Source organism: Pagrus pagrus (assembly GCF_965226575.1).
Source record: "Pagrus pagrus genome assembly, chromosome: 3".
NCBI lineage: Eukaryota > Metazoa > Chordata > Actinopteri > Spariformes > Sparidae > Pagrus > Pagrus pagrus.
In genome coordinates this window covers 36063114-36072126 of record NC_140187.1, presented here as the reverse complement: position 1 = coordinate 36072126, position 9013 = coordinate 36063114, and the positions used below count along the sequence as shown (strand labels likewise).

The 9013-nt window shown below is 40.3% G+C and overlaps 1 long non-coding RNA gene across 1 annotated transcript; it reads right to left on the bottom strand.

Moving 5' to 3' along the window:
• Positions 1–509: 509 nt before the first annotated feature.
• On the bottom strand, positions 510–8137 carry LOC311254310. Its single transcript, XR_014622232.1, has 3 exons — positions 7758–8137; positions 950–1156; positions 510–623 (listed from the first exon to the last, which is right to left on the bottom strand). It is a non-coding gene; the product is annotated as an uncharacterized lncRNA (long non-coding RNA).
• Between the last annotated feature and the right edge of the window lie 876 nt (positions 8138–9013).

The following is a 9013-nucleotide window of genomic DNA, read 5'->3' as shown; positions in this document are numbered from 1 at the left end:
GAGAACTATGTAAATTACTCTGAAGGTGACATTTTCCTAACCTCCAAAAAAGTAGAATTGGTAAATATGAAATGACTGTAAATGGCCCAATTCTGATGTAACAGAGGCTATTTCTGGTTGTTTTCAGGAATATTTGTCACTGCATAAAATGCAACTCAAGTTGTGGTGTTATAATGAATTGAAAATAATTTCAAGGTCTTTGAAAAGCTGTATTTACTGTTCGATAAGTAATTGTGCCATTCTTTCTACAGGACAATCACTGCCAAAACAGTAGAGGATTGAGACAGCACTGACATCAACAGCCTAACCTGTTGGCCAACACTGATCTGTGTTAAGTGCCGTCAATTGGCATTTGAATACGCTGAGAAAAACAATATCCCTGTCCCTGCCAATTGGACAAAGGCACAGTCTGCAGGTAGGCGAGGGTTGCAAGAGATCAGTGCATCACGTAAAGTGAAAGAACTGTAATGGGTTGTTTACGCTGGAAGTGTAAAGAAAAGGCATTTATCATTTTCAAGACTTTATTCAAACAAGTTAGATAATGCAAAACAAGGAATAAATACAGAACGACAGAGTTCCAACACTTGATGTGATTGCTCAAAACATAGTCCTTGAATTCTGGCCTGTAAAGCAACAGATGAGCAACATGATTAGATATTTTTATGGAACAGAGCTTGACTGTCCTCAGCATACTGTGAACATATACACTTTCAATGGTCAATACTTTAGACATTCCTGGAAGTACCAGCACTTTATCTTTCTTTACATTTTTCTACTAACTGTTTATAGTACAAATTCAAATGGTGAAAAACTGCTTGGCAGTAAATGTGATTCTGATTAGGGCACTTGTGTCCAAGTTACATGCCTGGCCAATATACTGTACAAACACAAATAGGTGCTGTTTATCAGGAAAAAAAAGCACCAGTAATGTTCTACTTTAAATGCTGACCTGCTCATGTGCAATCCTTTGAGCTTGAAGATCTTCTACTCGTATGAACATCAGCTCCTTGACCTGTCGCCCTCCCATGTCCACGGCCTCTGCCTCCACTTCCTTGGACACTGCTGGTTGCCCTCCCGTCGTCCTCTGATGGGATGATGTGCTTCGCTCTGGCGTGTCTTCGTCATCAGAGTCAGCTATGCTCTCATCGTGGAAGCTCTAACATGCAAAACATCATATCATCATGAGTCCAATACAATATTCACGTTTGTCTGTGAATCACTGAGTGAAACAAAAAATAAAACATGTAGCAGGCCCGTCACTAATCTTGATGTTTTAGCTTTGCCATTGTTGGGAATGGATGGTAGGGCAGGTGTGGTTATCAGGAATTAATAATTATTTTCAATAATTATTAAAATTAATAAAATAAAATTTAATAAAATTAATCTTCAAATCGTTGAAAACGGGGCACCACCCTGAAATCAGGGACCAATAACCAGACCAAAATTAGTCTCAAAGAAGGGTCCACTTTAAATGTAAATATTTGTAAAATATTTACAATTTACAAAAGGAACAGTGAAGGAAATGAATCCGAGCAGACCATCACAACCAATAAATGTTACATAACATATGCACAAAATAATCACAGAAAACTGCTATGTACAATATAATAGACTTTATTATTGTTAGCAAATTGATTAAATCAATAATACTTTCAATAAACACAAATCAATTACTCAACCAAAGCAGCTAAACTAGGAAACTAAACTAAGACAAACTCAAGCACAAATAACAAACAAGCATGGGTGTGTGTGTGTGTGTGTGTCAGAGACAAAGAAAGAGGAGCCAAGATGGCGGTTGTAGTCAAAGAAACAAAACAGACAATGGCGGACAGCGACCAAACCACCAGCTCTGAAACGCTTATAACGCTTCAATTTAAATGTAAGATATATGTATGATACTTTAAGTATAAGGTTTCACTTATGATGACATTGTTGTGGTTGTAATGTTAACCGAGTTAATTAAGGAGCCAACGTTAATTAAACGGCTACCGTTAGAAACGTTAGTAAGTTATGTGTTAACGTTAAATGAAATGAGAGGGGATAGGGGACGTTACTAACTTGCCCAAATGATTTAACGTTTGTAGGTTATCGCTCTCTTCCTTTGCTTATTGCTAAATTTATTTGATTGATTCCCCAGGGACAGATGAGCTGACAAAGAAGCTCATCCACTGGCGAGCAGCCAACGACAGCCTGTTTACAGGCAAACGTAATGCGGCGATGAAAGGTTTTGAGTAAGTTGACCCTTATATGCATTAAGTAGGACATAAATTGCAGTGTAAATGGTCATAAAAGGTCTTAAATTTGACTTGGTGGACCCTACAGGCACCCTTCTCATTAATGTGTATTCTTGATTAAACACCATAAAACGTTTGCATCTGAAAAACTCTGCTGTATTAATTGGGAACATAATTGTGTTTGCTTTAGAACATTTGTAAAAGAATCTGGCCTGCAGGGAGTGCTGAGCCCTGCCTGGGTCAAGAAGAAGTGGGAAAACCTGAAACAAAAATATAAAGTAAGTTGGTCAAATAGTTGTCACAACAGTAAGTTCTAGAAAAGCTCATTTTAATGGTTGATATTTTTGCTGTCATGTTTTGTAGGACTTGAAATGTCCCCAGTCAGGGATTAGTACCGAGAGTGGTGAGGCTACAGCAGCATCATGGAAGTGGTATGATGCCATGGATGGGGCAATAGGCGGCAGGCCGTCTATTACACCACCTGTCCTTATTGCCTCAGCCAGTCCAGATGCTGCTGTGTCCTCAACACCCTCCAACACTGAGAGCAGGCAGGAGAAAGACACTCCGGTGAGGAAAAGAAGTAGGGCAGATGTCCTGGAGTACTTGAGGGAGGTTGAGGAGAGACAGGAAGAGCGAGAAAGAGAGGCACAAGAGAGAGAAGCTAGACAGCTGAGAGAGGTGGAAGAAAGAGAAGAAAGACGAGAGATGGAGAAAATTGAGAGAGGAAAGAAGAGAGAGGGAGAAAATTGAGAGAGGAAAGAAGAGAGAGGGAGAAAATCAAAAGAGAGGAAAGCAGAGAGGGAGAAAATCAAAAGAGAGGAAAGAAGAGAGAGGGAGACAAAAGAGAGAGAGGAGCGTTTCCTAAAATTGATGGAACTTTTAATTAGAAATCAATAATACAGTAGTTTAATCAGTTCAAAATTTGATTATAGTTTTTGTGTATAGTTTTTTGTCATTATTCCGTATATTGTAGATATTTATTAAAGATGTTTTAAATTCACCAATAATCTTGAACTTAATTGATTACACCTTCTTACCTTAGTAAATAACTGCTTGTAATTAATACATTTCCCTTTACCTTTCAGGCTATTTAGGTACAATGTTTGGCATGTAGTGGATCTTGTATTTGAGCATATGTTTAAGTTTTCTCCTCTGTAGTAACATACTTCTTTTAATTTAATGGTCTTTTTGGTTAAACTGCAAATTAAGAATATTTAGTGAGTGTAAAGAGAACTATCTTCTACACAACAATTACAAGTAACCAGTAAAGTTTAATAAATAAATATAATAATAAAGTAGTAGCAGTAGTTATAATAACAATGTTAACTAATATAATATTGACAATATTAACAAGTATAATGTAGTAATTGTAAACAGACAAAACAGTTCAATTAAATGAATGAGAATAATCATATAATAATTAGAGGGCTCGCTCTCCTGCTTCTGAGGCCGTGCAGCATTATATTATATTATATCATATTATGTTCTATTATGTTATGTTATATTATATCATGTTATATTATAGTATATTACAATTTATATAACAATATAGTAAAGTAGTAACTAATAAATAATTTCACATTACAATAAAAAAATTTACTGTACTAAATAAATAAACAATATATAGATATATATATATATATATATATATATATATATATACATACACACACACACACACACACACACAATAATGTTGCTACTAGAATGTCAATAATCATGCTCTTGTAGGGCAGGTACTGCAACCTCAGGTGCTGAAACAGCTGCACACAATGTGGCCCTTAATGTGTCCCCAGATGTTATTTCAGCAGAGCCAGGAACGCCATGGTCATCGTCAGCGGGCTCCATGATGACTTCCTCAACAATGTCACCGTTGTCCAAACAGATGTTGTGAAGAATGGCACAACAGGCAACAACCTCCGCAGCAAATGTGGGACTCACTTCAAGGGCCTTAAAGAAAATGGAGCGCCAACGGGTCTTCATCATTCCAAATGCCCGTTCGATGATGCACCGTGCCCTTGAGTGCTTCCGGTTGAACCGAGCCTGTGCAGGGTTCTGCACGGGCTCACGGTATGGTGTCACCAGACGCATAGGGGCAGCCAGACAGGGGTATCCTCCATCTCCTAAAATGCACTTCCCCTCTGGTGGGTAGAGCTGCCTCACGTATACTGGGCTGTTTTTCAGGACACGGGCGTCATGCACTGAGCCAGGGAAGCCAACGAAGATGTCCAGGAATCTGCCTCGATGGTCACAGATGTCCTGCAGCTGTATAGATGGAAACAGCTTCCTGTTGAAATAACACTGGGCATCGGCAGCTGGTGGCTTTATTCTTACGTGGCAGCCATCAATTGCCCCAACCACGACACTGAATGGGGGACATCCAGCCAGGTGACTGAATCCAGCCCCCACTTCTTCCAGCTGGTCACCTCTCGGCAAGTGGATTGTTCGCCCCAGGATCCCGATGACTGCCCTGCTTGTCCTGTGCACGATATCGTGTATTGTGGACCTTGGGATGTCAAAGGCAGTGGAGACAACCCTATATGATGCAGCATGAGCCAACCAGTAGACAAATACCAGCACTTCAATGTCCTTAGCCCAGCCATGGGCTACATCAAAGTGAAGGGCAGCAGTTAAGGCAGCAATCGACAGACGAGACAGACGCAGGTTGGGGCGCAGGTCAACTGTGTCATCCAAAAACTGCCGTATGATAGGCACTGTTGTGTTCAGCTGGCAGTACGTCATGGTGCTCACATTCTAAAATATGAGAAATTAAAGGATTAAAAGAAACTGTGTATGTTTGTCATTTTACACAAAAGCATAAAACATGTTTCTTAACTTATCATTATGTTAACAATCTTTTCACTTAAACACAAGCTGGCTCAAAAAGTACAAGTAGGACATTTCAGGATTAATTTCATTAGCCTGCATCAGTTACTCAACTATACATTTAAATGGCCTAATGCCAGTTTAATGTCATGTCAGTTACATATTAGGGTTGTCACAAGAACCGATACTTCGGTACCAATTCGATGCCGACATGAAAAAAATAATACGATACTTGCTTTTTTCTGGTAACGTCAGAACCGAATATACAACTTTTCACTCGGCGAGCCGTGTCGATTCTTGGCAGAACTGACGGGGGCAGTATACGCGTGTGAGCAGCACAGAGCAGTCGGCGGCGCTGAAGAAGGAAACCTGCCGTCTTAGAAAAAATTGCTTCAGCAAGTGAGAGTGAAAGCACAACACGTCGGCTCGTCGACAAGACAGGTACTAAGAGTCGCGTGTGGAAATATTTTGCATTCGAGGCGGATGAATACGGAGCAATTCTAGACTCAAACAAGCCGACATGCAAACAGTGCCTCAGAAGTTTTCAAACGAAAGGAGGAAGCACGTCAAACATGGCCAAACGCCTCAAAGACAGGCACCCCGACTTGTTTAGAGAATTCAAGTGAGTTTCGAGTGAGTTTCCGTTTACTATCACTGTTGTGTCACGTCATACGTTAACCCGAATATGCCTACGTTCCGTCATTTGGGCATGAGAGTCAGCTGGGGCGCAGGCTTCTACTCTCGCTCAGTCGCTCACTCATGTAGATGTTTAACGTAATGTAACGGTACGGTCTGCGTCATTATACGTAAGGTGACATGATGAGATACTGTGACAGTCTCTTAAGTTATGTTATTTAAACTAAAAGTACCTTTTGGCAGTTGGCAGCTGGTACTGCAATTTAAATTCTGTGCAAAAAGATGTTGAAGCACAGTGGTGTTAAATACTTGACAGTTTGAAGCAGTTTTCAATAATTTGGTGAATTTAAAAGTACATGGGTTCTGTTGTTTTTTTTTAAATTGTGGTATCGAATTAGTATCGAGAATCGTGGAAATTCACAGGTATTGGTATCGACTACTGAAATTCTGGTATCGTGACAACCCTATTACATATACAAGATGTTCAATACAAAGTTTTTTGTGTGTATGTAATATAGTGGCCACTTTATGAGGTACACCTGAACAATGCAATCTAATACAGCTGCTCTGCTGTAAAGTCTACTTTTATGATGCCTTAACATTAATTGTTTGTTAATTGTCAGAGGTGTTAAATAACATGTTTTAGCACTGAGGTCATAGTTAGTGATGTTGTACTGGACTGCATTATATTAACGTTATATTATATTATTATAGAGGTACAGTACAACAGCGCCTTCAACTGTGACCTTAGTAATAAACATATAACTGTTCGTTGTATTTATACATTTCTGACAATGTCACCAAAACATTATAAACCTCGTAGAGTTTATAGCAGAGCTGTTGTATTGAACTGAATTAGATTATAACGTGCAACAGTTAACGTTACCAAATAAAGTGGCCACTGACTGTATATAACTTACAGTATATATAACGTTAAGTTACAGTAGATACACACACACACACACACACAGTATACTGTATATATTTAATAAACTTAACCATTAAATTACACCCAAACTTGCGGCTAACAGTTAAGGTTAAAATCCGTTGGAGTAACGTTAACGTCAGTTGCTTACCTTTTCCAGAAATGCCATGATTATCTGGTGACGAAGATGCCTGCGAATCACAGAACGAGTTCGCCTGCGGTTCGCATTTATTAATTTATTTATTAATTATTATTAGTATTAGACGTATTAAAGTAGGAATGCAGATTGCCGGTAGAGGTGAGGTTTGCACGGGTTACCACGATTACGCGTCTCCAATCGGACCAGCAAGGGTCTCAGGAAGTGCGTCACTTCCGCACTAAGCAGTGCGTCGGAAAAGATGCATACTACTGTTATTCACTCAAAAGTATGTTGAACGATAGTACACATATTAAGTATGTAGTGTATAGTATGGAATTTCGGATGCAACCTAGATTTTGCTGAATCATATGTCTGGAATTCCAAAAATGGTGCACGTGAATACGTCACCTAAAGCTAGTCAATTGAACGAACGCGCGAGATTTGAACAACGGCAATGGTTACACCACCGTTGGACTTGTGTGCACTTTGATTGCACAGGAGATGAATTTGTAGGGGAAAGTGACCTACGGTCCCACAAAAGGTGGACGTGCTACCACGAGGCTTCTGTCTCTTAAGCCATAAAAGGGAGATATCACGAGACACACATATCTTATGTTATAGGGAGGTCATCAACCATAAGTCTCCAACAGGTCGCTCATAAGATTACGTGTGTGCATGCGTAACCCCTAATGTATGTACATGTGCATGTGGGTTAGTTAAAGAGAGAGAGAGAGAGAGAGAGAGAGAGAGAGAGAGAGAGAGAGAGAGCCAACGCCCTTAGCGGCGGCTAGGCTAACACTCACGCTCCAAGGCGTGGAGGGGCTCAAATCAGCTCGTAATGAGCGAAAAGTGAAAGCAAACATGTTTTACCACGTGAAACAAACAGCAATAAAAAGAGGGACACGGCGGTCCACAAACTCACAAACAATAATGTAGCTCAAAAGCATACAATACACGCTAACTTATAGTATCTGCCCAGACACTAATTAAGCCTCACTTGTAGTCGTGTCTTCCTTAATCCAGCTCGCTTCCTCGGCGTGGATTAAAGGCGGGTTGCAGTTTCTGTGTTGGCTGTTAAGACAGCGTGGTCGACGGGCAATAAGAAAACGGGCAGAAGCGGCCGTTTTCTTGAGGAAAAATTAAAGTATCCTCCTTCTGCAGGCAGGTAAAGAGAGGCTGGTTACACAGCATCTTTTCAGGATCCCGAGCGTGTTCGGTGAACACGGCGCAGTTTTGGCTCATCCGGCAAGATGAAAGACTGCGGCCTAGACGGGAAAAATTAGTCCAGACATCTGTAGGCCCCCTTCTGAGTAGTAGTTGCATATGGAAGCCGATGCTTCCCGCAACTCGTAACTCTGGGGCTACTAAGACTCCAAAAGCCACGTAAAAACCTAACGTAAAAACTCTAAACAACTCAAAAACTGAAGTTGAAAAGGGTCTGCAGCTGTATTTATCTCCTCCGGTGTCGGCGGATGTGACGCGTTCAGGTGCGCACGCAGACAATAGGCCCGTTCGAGATGAACTGCGCCTCGCCTGGAAGGTTGACGAGACCAGGCGGCAGCAGCAGGGGGCGGTGGCAAAAAGCTGCAGTCAAGTCGGACAGTTTCCAGCCGCTGTCAAAGAATATACAGGAAGTCACAGAAATATTTACATCCTGTTAGAGCCACCTGTAGGCTATCTGTAGTTTGCACAACACGTTCGGATAGCTATGGCTGAAGAAACTGCACATGCGTTCTTGATCGCTGATGAAATCGAAGCAGAAGAGATCCCCCTACTTTTCCACTTTGCACATGAATTACACTGTGTTAATCCTCTTAATGGGCAGATGGGATGTGGTGTGATTTTTAATATTTAATCTCACAAATGTAACAAATAGAAATACAAACTTTGAGGTCATACAAAGTGGATTTTTCTAAAATGATAACTACTTTTCACTGTGGTCTAAATTTGTCAATCATAACTTTTTATTTGTTTAACGATGCCACTGTTATGACTGAGGTGAGAGTCAGAACGACTGGGCAGATTTCAGCCCTTGGAAGTAATTTATTGAACAAGAATTGCCTACAAAGTAGATTTATATAAAGGCACTGTCATTTATAAATCATACAATCCCTAAATTTAAGAAATTGAACTACTGAATTAACAGTCCAAACGTTCTCACAGCTACTGTACATATATAGGCTACACATGGGGAGGACAAGCAGCAAAGGTTTCTTATAATCTTTATTCATTGATGTATTTATATTTGTAATT